Genomic DNA, 23,885 nt, shown 5'->3' with positions numbered 1-23,885 from the left:
GCCGAAGACCATCAAGATCCTAAATCCAACTTTTTGGTATACCACGTTCCTATACTACTCTGAATCTACAGAGCATCGTCCTTTCTTCCTCTGAGGCGTGGAATACGTGATGGAAGCTGAGGTCTGTCTTGCTCTGTCTGCAGAAACTGCTGTAAATCGTTGACGAGGACACATCTGGACTGGTTATCATCCGGGAAGATAATCAAAGTTGCATACCGATGACATGACGAAGCTGAATTGGCCAAGAAGCTGAAGAACGAATCACATCGATTCAATTTCAGTAGGAGCAGTGAGTAGGAAAATTAATCAAGTTCTCCAATGGATAAACTGCAAACGCCCTGATCAAACATTTCCCGAGGACGAAGCTGTAGATTAACCGGGATAAAATGGGACTTCAATCGGTACAACTTGAGGACGATTGAAGACGTACAAGACAAATTGAAGTCAAACCGGATTCACCAACGAAAGATATCTGAAATATCCAATGGTGGTCATAAATGCCGGTTCTTACAATTAGATCATGCAAGCTTTAAAGGCAAGATCATTTATTGGTAGATGTATATTATTTTATTGTTTGATTAAATCTTTAGACTATACGTGCATGCCTTCGTTCACAGACCTTTAGCGTCATTTGGAAGTTCAAAACAGCTAGCCGAAAAAAGCTTTATTTTTATGATGATTGAAGTAATCACCATAATCATTTTTTGCATGAGCAAAATGACGGGAAAAAAGCAGCCTTTCATTTCCTAGATTAGCGACGTCCATTTCAGTTCACATTTTCATCACAGCTAAATCATGCACTTTAGGATCCCCCCGTTCTCTCGGAGGACGGGCAGCTCCCGGAGCTGGGTCTGTAATAAAACCATTGAAATATTCTCTTTTCATACACATGAAATCCTATACATCATACCCATCCGAGCAATATATTTTTCTGTTTCATTTTATATTTTTATAACAAAAAATAATAAATGATGCTTGAAGGCGAGCGAAATATGAACGGCGGAGCTTTCGAGGGTGGTAGGTGACGAAAGGGAAATATGAAACAATAAAACATGCTTACGATCATGATGCATATACGATGCAGAAAAAAGGCAGGAGTGTGAGCGTGAGCATGCGATTAGGAAGCAACCAAGCCCAAGAGATGGTGCGACCAGGAAGGGGAATTGCCAGTTGGGGGTAAGTAGTGATGGGAAATGAAATCGGAGAATAGAAAGTGCTCGCAAATGCTTTTGAACAAAACCGGGAGGGTACCTGCTGCATACATTCGAAGCCAAAGTGAGACGGAAGCAGCACCGGCAATGCTGGAGTGCCGCTGTTTGGTGTCTGCTGGAAAGAATTCGGAATCCAGCAGCTTGGCATTATTGCGAAAAACGGACGATGATGCAGGGAATGATGGAGTGTATAGCGTGATAGGATGAAACTGTGCGAGAGATGAATTCGTAATAAAAATGATGTGACATTATTAAATAATTCAACTGTCAGCAGGAGGATAATCTTGGTGGATTCCAACTAACAAACGACGCAAATGTTGCACATGGAACTGGTCTTATTGTGATCATAGGCGATTACTATTTTTGGTTATAGCATTTGTACCTACAGATGTTGCACCAGCTCTTAATGTGTTACAGTAGGAACATTATATGTGCTCAAGCTATGTTGAGCTTCAAAACGGTGAGTTGGCAACCTGGAAGGACCATACAACATAGGTCTGGTAAAAAGTCTAAAGTTCCTGGCTACCTCGACTCAATATGATTGCAACTACCGTCAGCTAATGTCGTTTTCGTTTTTGATTCAGTTCCAACCTGGGTTGGAACTGGATGAGATCACAGTTTCAACCCCAACCCGACTTCGGTTTCGCTTGTACTAAAGTTTGTTTGAGTTTGTTTGACGTTTGTTTGTTTACACATTTTCCTCCAATCCAGTTCCAACCCAGGTTCAAAAACGAATTCGACATAAGAGTTGTTTATTTAGCTGGGAGTGCAGCCGGACCACTGTTGTTCTACTAACTTAATATTGATGTTGCCAAACCTGGATTCACGTTTTTTTACACATCACATACTGGAAGGTTAAGGCGCTACATAGGAGATGTCACGTGAGCTCGAGCAGTAGCTAGTGTAGGCAGGCACTAATCAAGAGGTGATCCAAAGCTTTAAAGTCAGCAATGAACGTTATTCCGGTTGCCCGTTTTTGAGCTCGATCCCACTGTCAAACAGTAACCGCACGGAAAGCATCCTGGTAGTGTAGCTGTCGTGGAGTCGCGTCAATGTACTTGATTGGAACCGAATCCGTGGATGGAGGGAGGTTCCCGGCAAGTTCCGGGACAGGTAAAGGCCTTATGTTGGCAAGTGCTTCTGTGTGCTAGCCAATACGGCCTAAACAACACACGGTAGCAGTTCTTGATTCTTGCGGAACAGTTGGAACCAGGCGTTGTGTCAACCGAGTCTACCGAGTAGTAAGGCCAACAAGGAAGCTGGCATGTACTCCTAAAAGAGCGTATCATGACATTCGATTCGTTACTAAACCGTCACGCAGCTAACCTCGAAGGGGCGATGTTCCTCTTCTGAGCCCATAGCTCTAACGGATCCTGATAACTGAATATCAGCAAACGGCAACCCATGATAGATCCTCAATCGGATTGGAAAAGGAACAACATCCACGGGTCTATATCCTCGTGCTTATCATTCTACAATAGGTAGGTACTTAAAGTAAAAAATAGAAGCAGCACAAGAGCAGCTTGTTCAATAAAGTGGAATAGAATAAATTTAGGTGCACAGTACGAACAAATTCTGTAAATTTATGACGAACTGAATGTAACAAATTGAACTCCATCATGTTCGATAGAAATTTATGTGTGATCTTAAAATTACACTGCCGATTGTTGAGAAAAATGCTATTAATAGCACCGACTTTTCAGAGAAACTTAAAAAAATCCTAATACGAGAATCGAACTCAGATCTTCCGAGAGAGAGTCCACACCTAACTCCTCAAGGTTGTCTCACCAAGTTGAAGAGATGGCAATCAAAGATAAACAAGTTCCACTTTAAATGAACAAACTGCTTACCGCTTCAGCCACAATAGAGAGAGCCGTCCCCGCAGCGAGGAAGACGACGAGCGTGAGCGTGGCTGTCGTCGTTTACGTTACTACATGTAAATTTCAAGCGAATATGTCTCAAAATCCGTAAACAACACGCATGATTGGCTGATTACTGAGCGGACTGTATCATCTCTCGGCAAATGGCTGTAATTTTAAAGTTTCCGCTATAATTTTCAATCGATTCTTAGCTTACGTGTTGTTTAATTTTCATGATTTCTTTCTGTGTGATATCCAAAGTTTGAAATGCAGCAGTCAACTGAAATATTTCATGTATTGCCCCAATAGACAATTCAGCCGTAAATTAGGTTCAGCGGTTGAGAAAAAAAAGTTGCCTCAGTCTTATCAACATCTAAACAATTTCGTTAAATAAATGAATGAATTAGAGATTGTTGTGGACATCCGTTCAATTTGAATTCTAGTTGACAAATTTATCACACACATATTTTCCCTATCGAAAATGCGATTTCCTGCCGAAATCAAATATTTATGTTAGGACGTAGCGGTTGACACGAAAGATCACGACAGTTTTCCTTATCTGTAAAAGGGTGGTAAACTCCACTATAGCGATTTGTTATCACGTACCGCCACTAATCGAATTTGTGCACGACAGAATCCTGCCAGAATGGCTAAACTCGGGACGAACACCGACAGCATGGTGATGATAATAATAATTTCCCTGTCTCTTGCATCCACGTCACGTACTGCCCACCAAACCAGAAGCTCGTCGTTCGATGTAGGCTGGGTCTCCAATCTTTGCAGTCATTATCACCATTATTATTGGGCACGTCACCATCGTCCACGTTTGCCGAATTTGCCATAGTCCGTCCCAGAGCATGGCTAGCCCGCCTTTGTCGTAGGAATGTCGGTGATTGCTTTCCAATTTGTCTTTTCTCGCACATGCTGGCTAGTCCCTACCACACCACACACACGAAACAAATGATTTTTGGTCGTCGCTCTATACGATGAATATACGCTGTTATCCATTTATGATTCCTCATTTACTGCGACCAACATTTGCTATATTTTTTGTGCCCCCATTTTTCTGCCATTTCTATTATTGTTATTGCCGGAAATTTTTATTTCCTTGATGTGACTTCATCTTATTCGATGAGGCAGGAAAAGCAGCAGGAAGGAATGATGTCAGCACTGGAATAAAAGTCATTGCTAGCCAGCAGCGTGCGTGAAATTTTTTCGTTTGCTGCTTTGTATGGAAGCTGAATCACCATAGAACAGAATTGTTGAATGTAGATGTTTTCTGCACGCTTTTTGCGACTACGACTTTGGAGCCCCACTATGGAGGGCGTTCTCAGCGCTGACAATATACAGGGTGTTTGTTTCCGGACTTTAAATAATTTGGGGGCAGATAGGTCTTAATGAGACATGAAAAAGTGCCCAAGGAACATGGGGTCGCAAATCACTGCTAAGTGAGTTATTCAAAATTCTATGATTTTTAACATGCAAAACTTCAAAAAATTGTATCTCAGCTATCTTTGATCAAAATCTCAATCTTTTTGCATGAATTGAAAGCGTGAACCATTGTGCTGTTATGCTTCTTGGACAAAAACTCGATCTAAAGTGATTAACATGCTTAAATTTTGGAAAGTTTGCGGCAAAAGCCGAAAAAAACGCTCTTTTTTTAGGTATTTTTGTTGTTATTTAATGAAAACACGTAGTAAAGTAGAAAAGTGATATTCTACAAAAGATTGTTTATGTTGTTTTCTACCAAACTCTCTTTGGGACCAACATTGAATTTTTTGTAGTTTGGCCACAATAATTAATTCAAAGTTAGGTAAGAAACTCATCGAATTGCGAAAAACATCGCCCCGATTTCATTGAACCGTGCTTTGGCAGCACTTCCCGTTCGTGTGCTTGCTGTTTTCTCTCCCACCAGCAGGCAAACGAAACTATTGCAACGCACATGAATAGCCAAACATTGCCACACAACCAACCAACTGGTCCTGATTGGTGTTATGTTTGGTCGTGCATAACAAACATTGCACCAATCTGGGCGAGTTGGTCGTTCGGGTGGAGAGCCGGAGAAGTTTGTAGCCATGACCATGCATCTGTTATTGTTGATGTGGGGAATGCGCACAGTTCAAAGCGGCGCATCGAATTTCCGCTATGGCGGAAAGCAATGCGGAGGTTGCGTGCGAAAGGACGCGCGCAAGATTTTTAAAACATTGCTATGCTAGTAGCGATACTAATGTTGGTCGCCGAGAGCAAGACGAGCTGCGTGGTGTTTAAAATCCTCTGCCGAGTTGGGTTTCCTTGCACTCGCAGTCGAACTGCGGTGCTATTCAGATGGGGTGGGGTTATGCTGATGAAGTCAGATATTATTTTATTGATTTTAAATAAGTAATTCAATAAATAATTCCATAATTAATTACATACAACATTAATGTATGCTAATTTGCTAAATAAGCTGTGATTAATATTTTTTCTGGCATTACATACCATCGGGTACACAGTCTGTTCTGCACTATTTAAGGTATGAATGGGAGACATTAAGGTGGATTATTGCGGGAAGTTGGGGGTTTTAAATAAATGTTCGGTAATTTAAGATAATATTGGGGAGCATTCTGAGGGAAGTTGGTTCCTCCCAATAAGTGTTCGGTAATTTTAGGAGATAGTAAGAGGCATTCTTAGGGAAGTTGGTTCCTCCCAATAAGTGTTCGGTAATTTTAGGAGATAGTAAGAGGCATTCTTAGGGAAGTTGGTTCCTCCCGATGAGTGTTCGGTAATTTTAGGTGATATTAGGGGGCATTCTGAGGGAATTCGGTTCCTCCCAATGAGTGTTCGGTAATTTTAGGTGATAGTGGGAAGCATTCTGAGGGAAGTTGGTTCCTCCCAATGAGTGTTCGGTAATTTTAGGTGATAGTGGGAGGCATTCTTAGGGAAGTTGGTTCCTCCCAATGAGTGTTCGGTAATTTTAGGTGATAGTGGGAGGCATTCTTAGGGAAGTTGGTTCCTCCCAATGAGTGCTCGGTAATTTTATGTGATAGTGGGAGGCATTCTGAGGAAAGTTGGTTCCTCCCAATTAGTGTTCGGTAATTTTAGGTGATAGTGGGAGGCATTCTTAGGGAAGTTGATTCCTCCCAATTAGTGTTCGGTAATTTTAGGTGATAGTGAGAGGCATTCTGAGGGATTACGGTTCCTCCCAATAAGTGTTCGGTAATTTTAGGTGATATTAGGGGGCATTCTGAGGGAAGTCGGTAAGTGTTCGGTAATTTTAGGTGATAGTGGGAGGCATTCTGAAGGAAGTCGGTTCCTCCCAATAAGTGTTCGGTAATTTTAGGTGATATTAGGGGGCATTCTGAAGGAAGTTGGTTCCTCCCAATAAGTGTTCGGTAATTTTAGGTGATATTAGGGGACATTCTGAGGGAAGTTGGTTCCTCCCAATAAGTGTTCGGTAATTTTAGGTGATATTGGAGGGCATTCTGAGGGAAACTGGTTCCTCCCAATGGGTGTTCGGTAATTTTAGGTGATAGTGGGAGGCATTCTGAGGGAAGTCGGTTCCTCCCAAGAAGTGTTCGGTAATTTTAGGTGATAGTGGGAGACATTCTGAGGGAAGTTGGTTCCTCCCAATAAGTGTTCGGTAATTTTAGGTGATAGTGGGAGGCATTCTGCGGGAAATCGGTTCCTCCCAATAAGTGTTCGGTAATTTTAGGTGATAGTGGGAGGCATTCTGAGGGAAGTTGGTTCCTCCCAATAAGTGTTCGGTAATTTTAGGTGATAGTGGGAGGCATTCTGAGGGAAGTCGGTTCCTCCCAAGAAGTGTTCGGTAATTTTAGGTGATAGTGGGAGACATTCTGAGGGAAGTTGGTTCCTCCCAATAAGTGTTCGGTAATTTTAGGTGATAGTGGGAGGCATTCTGAGGGAAGTCGGTTCCTCCCAATAAGTGTTCGGTAATTTTAGGTGATTATTAATTATTGGCATTCTGAGGGAAGTCGATACCTCCCAATAAGTGTTCGGTAATTTTAGGTGATAGTGGGAGGCATTCTGAGGGAAGTTGGTTCCTCCCAATAAGTGTTCGGTAATTTAAGGAGATATTGGAGGGCATTCTGAGGAAAGTCGGTTCCTCCCAATAAGTGTTCGGTAATTTTAGGTGATATTAGGGGGCATTCTGAGGGAAGTCGATGCCTCCCAATAAGTGTTCGATAATTTTAGGTGATATTAGGGGGCATTCTGAGGGAAGTCGGTTCCTCCCAATAAGTGTTCGGTAATTTTAGGTGAATATTAATTAGGGGCATTCTGAGGGAAGTCGATGCCTCCCAATAAGTGTTCGGTAATTTTAGGTGATATTGGGGGGCATACTGAGGGAAGCCGGTAAGTGTTCGGTAATTTTAGGTGATAGTGGGAGGCATTCTGAGGGAAGTCGGTTCCTCCCAATAAGTGTTAGGTAATTTTAGGTGATATTAGTGGGCATTCTGAGGGAAGCCGATGCCTCCCAATAAGTGTTCGGTAATTTTAGGTGATTCTGAGGGAAGTCGATGCCTCCCTATAAGTGTTCGGTAATTTTAGGTGATATTGGGGGGCATTCTGAGGGAAGTCGGTAAGTGTTCGGTAATTTTAGGTGATAGTGGGAGGCATTCTGAGGGAAGTTTGTTCCTCCCAATAAGTGTTCGGTAATTTTAGGTGATATTGGGGGGCATTCTGAGGGAAGTCGGTAAGTGTTCGGTAATTTTAGGTGATAGTGGGAGGCATTCTGAGGGAAGTCGGTTCCTCCCAATAAGTGTTCGGTAATTTTAGGTGATAGTAGGGGGAATTCTGAGGGAAGTCGGTTCCTCCCAATAAGTGTTCGGTAATTTTAGGTGATTCTGAGGGAAGTCGATGCCTCCCTATAAGTGTTCGGTAATTTTAGGTGATATTGGGGGGCATTCTGAGGGAAGTCGGTAAGTGTTCGGTAATTTTAGGTGATAGTGGGAGGCATTCTGAGGGAAGTTTGTTCCTCCCAATAAGTGTTCGGTAATTTAAGGTGAAATTGGAGGGCATTCTGAGGGAAGTTGGTTCCTCCCAATAAGTGTTCGGTAATTTTAGGTGATAGTGGGAGGCATTCTGAGGAAAGTTGGTTCCTCCCAATAAGTGTTCGGTAATTTAAGGAGATATTGGAGGGCATACTAAGGGAAGTTGGTTCCTCCCAATAAGTGTTCGGTAATTTTAGGTGATATTAGGGGGCATTCTGAGGAAAGTTGGTTCCTCCCAATAAGTGTTCGGTAATTTTAGGTGATATTAGGGGGCATTCTGAGGGAAGTCGATGCCTCCCAATAAGTGTTCGGTAATTTTAGATGATATTAAGGGGCATTATGAGGGAAGTCGGTAAGTGTAATTTTAGGTGATAGTGGGAGGCATTCTGAGGGAAGTCGGTTCCTCCCAATAAGTGTTCGGTAATTTTAGATAATATTAGGGGGCATTATGAGGGAAGTCGGTAAGTGTAATTTTAGGTGATAGTGGGAGGCATTCTGAGGGAAGTCGGTTCCTCCCAATAAGTGTTCGGTAATTTTAGGTGATATTAGGGGGCATTCTGAGGGAAGTCGGTTCCTCCCAATAAGTGTTCGGTAATTTTAGGTGATATTAGGGGGCATTCTGAGGGAAGTTGGTTCCTCCCAATAAGTGTTCGGTGATTTTAGGTAAAATTGGAGGGCATTCTGAGGGAAGTTGGTTACTCCCAATAAGTGTTCGGTAATTTAAGGAGAAATTGGAGGGCATTCTGAGGGAAGTTGGTTCCTCCCAATAAGTGTTCGGTAATTCAAGGAGATATTGGAGGGCATTCTGAGGGAAGTCGGTTCCTCCCAATAAGTGTTCGGTAATTTTAGGTGATATTAGGGGGCATTCTGAGGGAAGTCGATGCCTCCCAATAAGTGTTCGGTAATTTTAGGTGATATTGGAGGGCATTCTGAGGGAAGTCGGTTCCTCCTAATAAGTGTACGGTAATTTTAGGTGATAGTGGGAGGCATTCTGAGGGAAGTTGGTTCCTCCCAATAAGTGTTCGGTAATTTTAGGTGATATTGGGGGGCATTCTGAGGGAAGTCGGTTTCTCCCAATAAGTGTTCGCTAATTTTAGGTGATAGTGGGAGGCATTCTGAGGGAAGTTGGTTCCTCCCAATAAGTGTTCGGTAATTTTAGGTGATATTGGGGGACAGTCTTAGGGAAGTTGGGTCCTCCCAATAATTGTTCGGTAATTTTAGGTGATATTGGGGGGCATTCTGAGGGAAGTTGGGTCCTCCCAATGAGTGTTCGGTAATTTTAGGTGATATTGGGAGGCATTCTGAGGGAAGTTGTTTCCTTCCAATAAGTGTTCGGTAATTTACGGTGATATTGGGGGGCATTCTGAGGGAAGTCGGTTCCTTCCTATAAGTGTTCGGTAATTTTAGGTGATATTGGGGGGAATTCTTAGGGAAGTTGGGTCCTCCCAATAAATGTTCGGTAATTTTATGAGATATTGAGGGGCATTCTGAGGGAAGTCGGTTCCTCCCAATAAGTGTTCGGTAATTTTGGGTGACATTGAGGGGCATTCTGAGGGAAGTTGGGTCGATTCTATACCATTACCTGGAAAACCATTACCCGGAATGCCATTTACCATTTACGGTAATGTACCATTTACCGGAATGTACTATTTACCGGAAACATATTATCTCTCAAGTAACACACTTGTCACAGAAGAGTCACGGTGGCGCAGGGTTTGTTGCGCAGCTGTCATTGTGACTTATTTTTATCATATGAATACTTGCTTGCTAGAAGTAAGTCACAATGAATTCTATGCAACAAAACTCTGCGCCACCGTGACTCTTCTGTGACAAGTATGTTACTTGAGGGTTGAGGGTAAATATCTTCTTCTTCTTCTTCTTCCTGGCGTAACGTCCTCATTGGGACAAAGCCTGCTTCTCAGCTTAGTGTTCTATGAGCACTTCCACAGTTATTAACTGAGAGCTTCCTCTGCCAATGACCATTTTACATGCGTATATCGTGTGGCAGGCACGAAGATACTCTATGCCCAAGGAAGTCAAGGAAATTTCCTTTACGAAAAGATCCTGGACCGACCGGGAATCGAACCCGTCACCCTCAGCATGGTCATGCTGAATACCCGTGCGTTTACCGCCTCGGCTATATGGGCCCTGAGGGTAAATATGTTTCCGGTAAATTAAACATTCCGGTAAACAGGTTTCCGGTAAATAGTACATTCCGGTAAATGGTACATTGCGGTAAATGGTAAATGGCATTCCGGGTAATGGTATAGAATCGATTCAACTTCCCTCAGAATGCCCCTCAATGTTACCTAAAATTTTCAAACACTCATTGGGAGGACTCAACTTCTCTCAGGATGTCCTTCAATTTCACCAAATATTTTCAAACACTCATTGGGAGGACCTAACTTCCCTCAGGATGCTCCCAATATCACCAAAAATTACCAACCACTTCCCAGACAACCAGTAATCGTATAAGATGTTGCATAAGATGATAAAGTTGAGGCCATATGCGTGCATGCCTCCATTAAGGCGCATGTAAAATGTACGCATATCGTCAAATCGAAACCAACTTCCTCAGAATGCCTCCCAATATCACCTAAAAAAAAACCGAACACTTATTGGGAGGACCCAACTTCCTCCAGGATGCTCCCCAATATCACCTAAAATTTCACTAAATTACCTAAAATTGCCGAACACTTTTTTGGAGGACCCTACTTCCCTCAGAATACCCCCCAATATCACCTTAAAATCGCCGATTACTTATTGTGAGGAACCAACTTCCTTCAGAATGCCCCCCCCCCAATATCACCTAAAATTACCAAACACTTATTGGGAGAACCCAACTTCACTCAGGATGCCCTCCAGTATCACATAAAATTTCCTAACACTCATTGGGAAGACCCAACTTCCTCCAGGATGACCCTAAATATCACCTAAAATTACCAAAAACTCATTGGGAGGACCCAACTTTCCTAAGAATGCCCTCCAATATCACCTAACATTTTCAAACACTCATTGGGAGGACCCAACTTCAATTAGAATGTCCTCCAATATCACCTTAAATTACCGAACATTTATTGGGAGGACCCAACTTCCCTCAGACTGTCCCCCAATATCACCTAAAATTACCGAACACTCATTGAGAGGACCCAACTTCCCTCAGAATACCCCCCAATATCACCTAAAATTACCGAACACTTATTGAAAGGGACCAACTTCCCTAAGAATTCCCCCCAATATCACCTAAAATTACCGAACACTTATTGGGAGGACCCAACTTCCCTAGCTATGTCTCCCAATATCACCTAAAATTACCGAACACACATTGGGAGGACCCAACTTCCCTCAGAATGCCCCCCAATTTAATCTAAAATTACCGAACACTTATTGGGAGGAACCGACTTCCCTCAGAATGCCTCCCAATATCACCTAAAATTACCAAACACTTATTGGGAGGACCCAACTTCCCTCAGAATGCCTCCCAATATCACCTAAAATTACCGAACACTTATAGGTAGGAACCGGCTTCCCTCAGAATGCCTCCCAATATCACCTAAAATTACCGAACACTTATTGGGAGGACCCAACTTCCCTCAGGATGCTCCTTTATATCACCTAAAATTACCGACCACTTATTGGGAGGACCCAGCTTCCTCAAGAATGTCCCCCAATATCACCTAAAATTACCGAACACTTATTTGGTGGTACCGACTTCCTTCAGAATGCCTCCCAATAACACCTAAAACTACCGAACACTTATTGGGAGGACCCAACTTCCCTCAGAATATCCCCAAATATCACCTAAAATTACCGAACACTTCTTGGGAGGACGCAACTGTCTTAAGAATGCCCCCCAATATCACCTAAAATTACCGAACACTTATTGGGAGGACCCAACTTCCCTAAGATGCCCCCTAATATCACCTAGAATTACCGAACACTTATTGGGAGGAACCGATTTCCCTCAGAATGCCACCCAATATCACCTAAAATTACCGAACACTTATTGGCAGGAACCGACTTCCCTCAGAATGCCCCCCAATTTAATCTAAAATTACCGAACACTTATTGGGAGGAACCGACTTCCCTCAGAATGACTCCCAATATCACCTAAAATTACCGAACACTTATTGGGAGGACCCAACTTCCCTCAGAATGCCTCCCAATATCACCTAAAATTACCGACCACGTATCGGGAGGACCCAGCTTCCCTAAGAATGTCCCCCAATATCACCTAAAATTACCGAACACTTATTGGGAGGAACAGACTTCCCTTAGAATGCCCCCCAGTATCACCTAAAATTACCGAACACTTATTGGGAGGAACCGACTTCACTCAGAATGCCTCCCAATATCACCTAAAATTACCGACCACTTATCGGGAGGACCCAGCTTCCCTTAGAATGTCCCCCAATATCACCTAAAATTACCAAATACTTATTGGGAGGAACCGACTTCCCTCAGAATGCCTCCCAATAACACCTAAAATTATCGAACACTTATTGGGAGGAACCGACTTCCCTTAGAATGCCCCCCAATATCACCTAAAATTACCGAACATTTATTGGAAGGATCCGACTTCCCTCAGAATGTCCCCCAATATCACCTAAAATTACCGAACACTTATTGGGAGGACCCAACTTTCCTGAGAATGCCCCCCAATATCACCTAAATTATCGAACACTTATTGGCAGGAACCGACTTCACTCAGAATGCTCCCCAATATCACCTAAAATTACCGAACACTTATTGGGAGAAACCGTCTTCCCTCAGAATGCTTCCCAATATCACCTAAAATTACCGACCACTTATCGGGAGGACCCAGCTTCCCATAGAATGTCCCTCAATATCACCTAAAATTACCAAATACTTATTGGGAGGAACCGACTTCCCTCAGAATGCCTCCCAATAACACCTAAAATTACCGAACACTTATTGGGAGGAACCGACTTCCCTTAGAATGCCCCCCAATATCACCTAAAATTACCGAACATTTATTGGAAGGATCCGACTTCCCTCAGAATGTCCCCCAATATCACCTAAAATTACCGAACACTTATTGGGAGGACCCAACTTTCCTGAGAATGCCCCCCAATATCACCTAAATTATCGAACACTTATTGGCAGGAACCGACTTCACTCAGAATGCTCCCCAATATCACCTAAAATACCGAAAACTTATTGGGAGGACCCAGCTTCCCTTAGAATGTCTCCCAATATCACCTAAAATTACCGAACACTTATTAAGAGGAACCAACTTCACTCAGAATGCCTCCCAATATCACCTAAAATTACAGAACTTTTATTGGGAGGACCCAACTTTCCTGAGAATGCCCCCCAATATCACCTAAAATTACAGAACTTTTATTGGGAGGACCCAACTTTCCTGAGAATGCCCCCCAATATCACCTAAAATTACCGAACACTTATTTGATGGAATCGACTTCCCTCAGAATGCTACCCAATATCACCTAAAATTACCTAACACTTATTGGGAGGAACCGACTTCACTCAGAATGCTCCCCAATATCACCTAAAATTACCGAACACTTATTGGGAGGAACCGACTTCCCTCAGAATGCTCCCCAATATCACCTGAAATTACCAAACACTTATAGGGAGGAACCGACTTCCCTTAGAATGCCCCCCAATATCACCTAAAATTACCGAACACTTATTGGGAGGAACCGACTTCTCTCAGAATGCTCCCCAATATCACCTGAAATTACCGAATACTTATTGGGAGGAACCGACTTCCCTCAGAATGCCCCCTTATATCACCTAAAATTACCGAACACTAATTGGGAGGACCCAATTTTCCTGAGAATGCCTCCCAATATCACCTAAAATTACCGAAAACTTATTGGGAGGAACCGACTTCCCTCAGAATGCCCCCCAATATCACCTAAAATTACCGAACACTTATTGGGAGGACCCAACTTTCCTGAGAATGCCCCCCAATATCACCTAAAATTTCCGAACACTTATTGGGAGGACCCAACTTTCCTGAGAATACCCCCCAATATTACCTAAATTACCGAACACTTATTGGGAGGAACCGACTTCCCTCAGAATGCTCCCCAATATCACCTAAAATTACCGAACACTTATTGGGAGGAACCGACTTCCTTCAGAATGTCCCCCAATATCACCTAAAATTACCGAACACTTATTGGGAGGACCCAACTTTCCTGAGAATGCCCCCCAATATCACCCAAATTATCGAACACTTATTGGCAGGAACCGACTTCACTCAGAATGCTCCCCAATATCACCTAAAATACCGAAAACTTATTGGGAGGACCCAGCTTCCCTTAGAATGTCTCCCAATATCACCTAAAATTACCGAACACTTATTAAGAGGAACCAACTTCACTCAGAATGCCTCCCAATATCACCTAAAATTACAGAACTTTTATTGGGAGGACCCAACTTTCCTGAGAATGCCCCCCAATATCACCTAAAATTACAGAACTTTTATTGGGAGGACCCAACTTTCCTGAGAATGCCCCCCAATATCACCTAAAATTACCGAACACTTATTTGATGGAATCGACTTCCCTCAGAATGCTACCCAATATCACCTAAAATTACCGAACACTTATAGGGAGGAACCGACTTCCCTTAGAATGCCCCCCAATATCACCTAAAATTACCGAACACTTATTGGGAGGAACCGACTTCTCTCAGAATGCTCCCCAATATCACCTGAAATTACCGAATACTTATTGGGAGGAACCGACTTCCCTCAGAATGCCCCCTTATATCACCTAAAATTACCGAACACTAATTGGGAGGACCCAATTTTCCTGAGAATGCCTCCCAATATCACCTAAAATTACCGAAAACTTATTGGGAGGAACCGACTTCCCTCAGAATGCCCCCCAATATCACCTAAAATTACCGAACACTTATTGGGAGGACCCAACTTTCCTGAGAATGCCCCCCAATATCACCTAAAATTTCCGAACACTTATTGGGAGGACCCAACTTTCCTGAGAATACCCCCCAATATTACCTAAATTACCGAACACTTATTGGGAGGAACCGACTTCCCTCAGAATGCTCCCCAATATCACCTAAAATTACCGAACACTTATTGGGAGGAACCGACTTCCTTCAGAATGTCCCCCAATATCACCTAAAATTACCGAACACTTATTGGGAGGAATCGACTTCCCTCAGAATGCTCCCCAATATCACCTAAAATTACCAAACACTTATTGGGAGAAACCGACTTCCCTCAGAATGCCTCCCAATATCACCTAAAATTACCGAACGCTTATTGGGAGGAACCTACTTCCCACAGAATGCCCCCCAATATCACCTTAAATTACCGAACACTTATTGGGAGGAACCTACTTCCCTCAGAATGCCCCCCAATATCACCTAAAATTACCGAACACTTATTGGGAGGAACCAATTTCCTTCAGAATGCCCCCTAATATCACCTAAAATTACCGAACACTTATTGGGAGGAACCGACTTCCTTCAGAATGCCTCCCACTATCACCTAAAATTACCGAACACTTACCGACTTCCCTCAGAATGCCCCCTAATATCACCTAAAATTACCGAACACTTATTGGGAGGAACCGTAATCCCTCAGAATGCCTCTTACTATCTCCTAAAATTACCGAACACTTATTGGGAGGAACCAACTTCCCTAAGAATGCCTCTTACTATCTCCTAAAATTACCGAACACTTATTGGGAGGAACCAACTTCCCTCAGAATGCTCCCCAATATTATCTTAAATTACCGAACATTTATTTAAAACCCCCAACTTCCCGCAATAATCCACCTTAATGTCTCCCATTCATACCTTAAATAGTGCAGAACAGACTGTGTACCCGATGGTATGTAATGCCAGAAAAAATATTAATCACAGCTTATTTAGCAAATTAGCATACATTAATGTTGTATGTAATTAATTATGGAATTATTTATTGAATTACTTATTTAAAATCAATAAAATAATATCTGACTTCATCAGCATAACCCCACCCCATCTGAATAGCACCGCAGTTCGACTGCGAGTGCAAGGAAACCCAACTCGGCAGAGGATTTTAAACACCACGCAGCTCGTCTTGCTCTCGGCGACCAACATTAGTATCGCTACTAGCATAGCAATGTTTTAAAAATCTTGCGCGCGTCCTTTCGCACGCAACCTCCGCATTGCTTTCCGCCATAGCGGAAATTCGATGCGCCGCTTTGAACTGTGCGCATTCCCCACATCAACAATAACAGATGCATGGTCATGGCTACAAACTTCTCCGGCTCTCCACCCGAACGACCAACTCGCCCAGATTGGTGCAATGTTTGTTATGCACGACCAAACATAACACCAATCAGGACCAGTTGGTTGGTTGTGTGGCAATGTTTGGCTATTCATGTGCGTTGCAATAGTTTCGTTTGCCTGCTGGTGGGAGAGAAAACAGCAAGCACACGAACGGGAAGTGCTGCAAAAGCACGGTTCAATGAAATCGGGGCGATGTTTTTCGCAATTCGATGAGTTTCTTACCTAACTTTGAATTAATTATTGTGGCCAAACTACAAAAAATTCAATGTTGGTCCCAAAGAGAGTTTGGTAGAAAACAACATAAACAATCTTTTGTAGAATATCACTTTTCTACTTTACTACGTGTTTTCATTAAATAACAACAAAAATACCTAAAAAAAGAGCGTTTTTTTCGGCTTTTGCCGCAAACTTTCCAAAATTTAAGCATGTTAATCACTTTAGATCGAGTTTTTGTCCAAGAAGCATAACAGCACAATGGTTCACGCTTTCAATTCATGCAAAAAGATTGAGATTTTGATCAAAGATAGCTGAGATACAATTTTTTGAAGTTTTGCATGTTAAAAATCATAGAATTTTGAATAACTCACTTAGCAGTGATTTGCGACCCCATGTTCCTTGGGCACTTTTTCATGTCTCATTAAGACCTATCTGCCCCCAAATTATTTAAAGTCCGGAAACAAACACCCTGTATATTCAGAGCGCGTTGGAATTTTTGTTGTTCTTCCCTTCAAGAGCCCCGAAAACGACAAGTTCTTTAACTTGCCAATGACCTTGCTATCTTTCCCCAGCAGCAACGGAAAGTACGTTAACAAACATTCCAACAGTCGGTTGGAGTGAAGATACTAAAAGCAGAGTCCAGATCCGCTCAAACGGCTACATATACATCTCTGGTTTTGAAAGTCGTCCCAACATTATGCTTTGGCGCGCGGTTGTGCCAAATGATGTCTAAATTAAGATCGTCTTTGATTTATGGCGCGTTTGAGGATAGACTGCATGTATGAATATTTTTGAGTTGTCACATTGTTATGAGTTGTTATTTTTATACGATATTATAAATGGGCAGGCATTCATGACCTATTCAACACAAGCGAAAAAAGTCGCGTGCTTTTGTGTGCATTGTAGCAGCTTTGAGCAGAAATAGATCTTTGAAACAAACATTGTTGCTTACGAAATAATAAAAAATGTACACACTTATATCTTACTGACATTTGCCACTTAAAGCTTACGAATGATTCAGGTAGGTTGTAGGTTGTGTAGGATCATTTGAACAGACGAATTTCAATGGGACCCTTTAGCTCTTTGTAAACGGCAACAGTCAATTGCCGATTTAACTGTGTTCAAAAAGATATTTTTCAAATATTTCAAAACGTGCTTTACGTAGAACTTCTGGCTCTGATTTACACACACTCTGCAATACATAAAAGTATGGGGTCTGGGACCATTTGGGCAGGAGCACCTATTTTGGGCACTTGCTGCTATAACTCAGTCAATTTCAAACCGATTGACCTGAATTTTTGAACACAGCTAGATACTGCGCTTTCCTGATCGTGTTTCAAAAATCAAATCAATCGGTTCAAAATTGGCTGAGTTATAGCAGCAAGTGCCCAAAATAGGTGCTGCTGCCCAAATGGTCCCAGACCCTACATGTAATCGTTTTCTTCACAGCGCCAACAAAAGATGGAGACCCAATGGAGGCGCATGGTAGTTTAGAGGTTAATTCACTCCCATCACCAAATTCAGTTAACGTTTAAAGTTAACCATAGTTGGATTTTGTGGGACACGGCAGGTTTAGCGTTGCTTTGCAATAAAAAAAAAATACGTTAGGACCTATCGTGGGATGTGCATTCAACCATACCTTACCGGTCAGATTAAGACCTGAGTGTCCTCTGCTGTACGTAGGAGTCGTCTACCCGGTCCATGACTGTGTGCCTGTGTATCTCCAATTCCGCACTCTGCGAAGGGTCCACAGATCGTCCTCCACTTGATCGACCCATCTAGCTCGCTGCGCACCACGTCTTCTTGTACCGGTCAGATGACTCTCGAGAACCATTTTAGTTGGATTGCATCTGCACTCCACCGTAAATGGTACGCAGCACCTTCCGTTCGAAAACTCCAAGGGCGCGTTGGTCATCTACACGTAGAGTCTGTACTATGTGCCCATAGAGGAATACCGGTCTAATCAGCGATTTGTAGATAGTTAACTTCGTATGACGGCGAATTTTGTTCGATCGTAGAATTCTGCGGAGTTCTAACGAAGGGTTTCAACATTTTTTTTTTGTGATTTACTAAACAACCCGCAAGCTAGAACTCCTACTTCCGTCTTTTCCACGATCCAGGTAAAACTTCTGATGGTTCTGAAGGTCCCGTGAGAAAGTTTGAAAGTCAAAATGGCTCTGAATCCTCTCAAAATGCCCGTAAAACCCCCTGAAACTTTTTTAAACACTCTCAAAGCCCCGTGAAATTTTCTAATTCCTGGAATCCCCTGAAGTGAAACGCTTAAAATGGCTTTGGGTGATTCGACGGAGTTTTCTAAAAGACCATTTACACCGTTTTCAGCCAGCGGCAAATAAATTACCTAGTATATGTGGTTAAGGGGCATTTTGAAGGGGTTCAGAGAGCTTCTCCTGAAAATCTTTTGAAACTCCCTAACGCCCCATGAAATGCTCTGAAATCACCTGAGTCCCCTAAACCTTCCTGTGGCTCCCTGCAACATCTTGAAACACTCGTAAAACCTCCTGAAATACTCATGAACACTTTCTGAAACCCTCTGATGCCCCATGAAACGTTCTTGTTCTGAAAAACCCTGGAATGCTCCCATACTGCCCTGTAATGCCCCCATACTGCCTCATGAAACACATTGAGCATCTTTGAAACGCTCGTGAAACCCACTGGAAGATTCTTAAAACTTTATGAGGCTCTCTGAAACGTGTTTGAAATATTCTGTAGCCCTTTAAAATGTCCTGAAAGACTCTTAAGCTTCAAAGCACTCCTGAATCCCCATGAAAATCCCACGAGGCCCGTTATAAGCCTCTGAAATTCCTGAAGATTCTCTGAAGGTTCTGGATCGTTTGGTCGAATGTCATTTGGCCGAAAATATCAAAACTTGCATCGGTCTTTTGCCCATGCGCTTTCTTATATTTTCCTAAGACTAACTTTTGCTCTTTTCCTTAAACATCTCCGCGTGGCGTTGTCATGAATAGCGTTATTATTATACGTACAGTACTGTACTGACACTTATTAGCTGACCCTTTTTTATACAAGGCTTAATAAAAGCAGAACATGAGGTTTTAATGCACATTCATAAATGCATTTTAAACCCATCTATTGGTGTAAATAATTCTTAAAGTATCAATATCTTAATCAATGTCTTAGCCTTGCGCTCAGTAATAGGTAAAGGTAGATGAAATATCAGTAGCTTGCATTCCAATTATTTTGTTGTAATCCGTTTAGATGTTTGCACCTGCTTTTTCAAAACAACTTTGGGTATACATATCTCGCGCTTAGTATCATACAGGCGTATCTGCAATGATCGATTTCTCTTCATCGATTTTCTCTTCGGATTATTCTGGGAAATACGACCAATGTTCAGAAGATCTCTCGATGTGTTTCAGTGAAGGGCGACTAGGCCTAGCATCTAAAACAACAAACACAACCTAAAATGGTTTAGCGGCCAAGTTACTAACCAAAGAGAAAATCGATGAAGAGAAATCGATCATTGTAGATACGCCCGTATGGTGCTAAACGCGAGATATGTCCTCCAGGCAATTCACTCGCAAAAGAGTAGAAGCGCAACTAGTTACATAAATAATAAATTATGTAGTTGTTGTTGATTCCACTGTTGTTGAGCACAATTATTTGAAAACTTATTACCCACAGTATGGCTGTTTGACTTGTAGGTACTTGCAAGTAGGTTTATAACTCTTATTCAAGATTTTGTGCATTCCTTCTTGTCGGCTGACTCTAACCAAAAAGTTTTCCCCCAAAGTTGACACAGAAAATTGCAGTGTAATTAAATTTTTACGCCGTAATAAAGCAATCTCTTCAGCAACGTGAAAGGATCTATGTGAGTTTTTACAGCACTTGAGCGCACTTGAAACTTTTTTTATTTTTCTATCCTCTTGTCTCCTTTACTTTTCAAACTAACAAAATCCTAGAAGGTAAACGAGGAGCAACACCCGGTTCCTTCCGTTCATGGTGTGGCGTTTCCTCGAGACAGCAACCTTGAATGACAGAAGCAGAATACACTTTTCCACTCACGTTCGGCGGCATATACAATATATATTCTATCATCTTCAAAACCTGTTACCTTCACGACGCTTACCGTAAAGCTAATGCCACACACTTCCCCTCCCATACCTCGAGGGCCAGAAAGAGAAAACGAGATAGACAGCTTATGGTTTCTTTCCTTTCATCTTGCTCCACGTCTACCGAAATCTAGGGGAACTGGGGGTAAGACGCCCACGTTAAGGAAGAGTCCAATTTTAACCACGAAATACTTTATAATACACATTTTTTTGGCACTAACATGAAGCACCAACATGTTTCCTTCCAAATGGAAGAAACCATAAACCAGCTTTATGTTTTACTACTGAAAAATTCAAATTTAAAAAAAGTTTGATTTTCAGAATTTTAGTTTTAATGCGGGGTAAAACGCGCCACTAGCCACAGCCAACGCCAGGATGCCAAATTGTGTACATATACTTGCGCGCCTGGTTTATTGACAACTGTTATTGTTCGTGAATGGTATACAGTCATTACATAATTATGGATCACCTGTAATTAAGGGTCAATTCCATGTAAACGTCATAGTGAGCTGTTTTATCAATAATTACTACAAAATGACGCATGACTGTGTGATTAGTGAACTTATTTATAGTAAAAATATGCTGTTGCTTGGTGCACACTTGTGTTCTACTTAATTTGTGCCAGAATTTGGATCTAAATGGTTTTTTAATGTAAATAACTAGGGGTGGGCATTTTACCCCACACATGCCTCAGAAGTTTGGACCCTTGTAAAAAAGTTATAAGGGCCAAATTCGATACTTTTTCCGCTTGGTACACAAACAATGGGAGTGTGCAAAACAGTTTATGGGGATAGCGAGAAAAAAAAGTTTTAAATGATGTAAAAAAGTGCAACAATTTGACAGGCTAAAATTACAACAAAAGTAAGCAAAATCTTTTTTTGAAGTTTTTGTACAATATTTTTAGTAAAAGTATGTAAACTCAAATGTAAAGAAGCATTTTTATTCTTATTTTAGCGATTGCAATTGAAAAAAGTACTGAAAATAACGTGGTTTGCCTAAAACAAGGGTGGCGCAACTTGCCCCCTATGGGCGTTATGGCCGCAGTTCCCCTACGTTATACTGCCACCTGATGGTGAGGCACGGCAAGCCTTCGAAGTCACCGCTGAGTAGCTCATCCTCATATTTCCGACGCAATTTCATATTGCACCTGTTTCACACGTATTCTTGAAAGAAACTGGCAAAGAAAGCTCTCTAAATTGAATTCCAGCTCGACATTCATCTCGCTGTCTCGACGACTACGTAGCTTCCAATGAGGTGGTTTTCACACAGAGAGAGAGAGTCAGATGTGGGCAACTATAGGCAGTAGTCTTCATTGCCACCCCACTCCCAATCTGGTGGAGCGTCGTCGTCGCCAGTCGCTTGATTGCGGTATCATCCGAGAAACATCAACCGCCAGCGTCAAAGAGAAGCAAATTTATATTTCCATTCAAGTAGATTGCTCTTGGAAGTGAATTTAATTGAAAATGTGGGAATAATTCTCTGCGCCGTGAGAATTTGATTGCATAATTAGTACGCGCTGAATTTCTTGAGTAATCCTTCATTACTAAATTCTATACAAATTTTCTCCATGGTACCGCTTGAACGAAATCGAAGCATCATTCCTCTATGATAATTATGGTACAATATCTCTCTACAGGCATGATTAAAAAAAAAAAAAAAACAAACTAAATTGAACCATATTTTATTAAAAAGCGTATTTTATTCTCATGGAAAAGTGACTTTAATATTTAATGCACACAGTTTTGCCAAAGTAGAATAGTTATCTATGAAACTAATCATGTTCAACGACCATTGTTAAAATTTTATTTCAGAAATAAAAATATCTAGCCGAAAATGATATTTCTAATCGAAAAAATTAAAACTACTAAATGTTTCATCGGTTGATTCTCAGCGCATTGTTGTGGAAGTAAGCCAAATATGTATCAAATGCAACTGACAGTTCCAGAGAATAGATTGCCATTTGCAGCTGAAGCTTGTATTTTTCTACATAAGACATGATTGTTTGCAATCATTTAAGAACAAATGCTTCCCTTAGCTATCTGGTATCATCCTGTATATTGACTGTAATCGAAAGCCAATCAGTCGAAGTAGCACTGTTTTGACGTTGATCTATATCGCATCATTCATCTTCAGCCCAGGCCAGATGAATTTTCTAGTAAAGCATATGCTGAGCAGCTCAGATATTTATTTTGCCTGTTCACAATAATGCAAATACCACTTTTTTTTATTTACGCCAAGTGTAATCGTTGGCCAGTACTCTATCCTGCAAACTATCTCTGGTCTATGAGACTGACCTTCCAGCTCTGCTCACAGCTTCGTTTGATCGGCTAGAAATAACTAACGAACATACATTTTTTTAGTTCTACAAGCTTGAAGTTTCCCTGCAAAAGTTTGACTTCAAAGCGAGCTAAAATACCCTGCGTTATAACATGAAAACAATTCAGCAACTTAAAGCCTCACACTTGGTTTAACCCAGGTTTATCCCAACGTGTGCATTAGAGTGGTCCAAAATAGTAGAAGCGTTGATGAGATAATTCCATATTCTAAATCTGCATGCAAAACTGACCCGAAATTCAAATTTTCATGAATTTTGGTGCCTGGGAACCTATTTAAAAAGTGGAGCGGACCTGGTGTGATGGTTAGAACACTTGACTATCACGCCGAGGACCTGGGATCGAATCCCACTCCCGACAAAACTCACAAAATGCGAGTTCTTCCTTCGGAAGGGAAGTAAAGCGTGGGTCCCGAGATGAACTAGCCTAGGGCTAAAAATCTCGTTAATACAGATAAAAAAAAAAACCTATTTAAAAATCAGTTTCATGTATGCATGAGAGTGATTTGTCGAATCACTTCTCGTCGTATTTTGTACTGGGCGTAGCTGTCAAGCACTTGTCCAGCTGTCAAAAGGTGATTTCGAAAAATCTCTTCGAAATCAATTTCAGGTACCAAATAATGTTCAAAATATCTGAAAAAAATCATGGTGGTTCAGAAAAAGATGCTCTTTAGTTTAAAATAAAAAAAAACAATACATTTTTTATTAATTTAAAAACCGTATTGAAAGAATGAGTGGAAGTGACATTATGCATAACTCGGTGATTTCACTTACAAAAAGTTCAATAATACTGTCTACAACATGCTTGCTGGGAAGGAATATTATTAGGTAAACCTGGGATATTGTTATAATCTTTGCGCTTCCACAAAGACTTCAGGATTGAAATTTTG

General features: G+C 41.6%; 1 protein-coding gene across 6 annotated transcripts in view; it reads right to left on the bottom strand.

Annotated features, from left to right (window-relative positions):
- LOC115257156 (uncharacterized) overlaps positions 1-23,885 on the bottom strand; it is a 771,557-nt gene that overhangs the window by 397,963 nt on the left and 349,709 nt on the right. The window lies entirely within an intron of this gene.

The sequence above is a fragment of the Aedes albopictus genome, chromosome 1, assembly GCF_035046485.1.
Source record: "Aedes albopictus strain Foshan chromosome 1, AalbF5, whole genome shotgun sequence".
Classification (NCBI taxonomy): Eukaryota; Metazoa; Arthropoda; class Insecta; order Diptera; family Culicidae; genus Aedes; species Aedes albopictus.
Note: the sequence above shows the minus strand (reverse complement) of the source record. Positions and strands in the feature narration are given on the sequence as shown.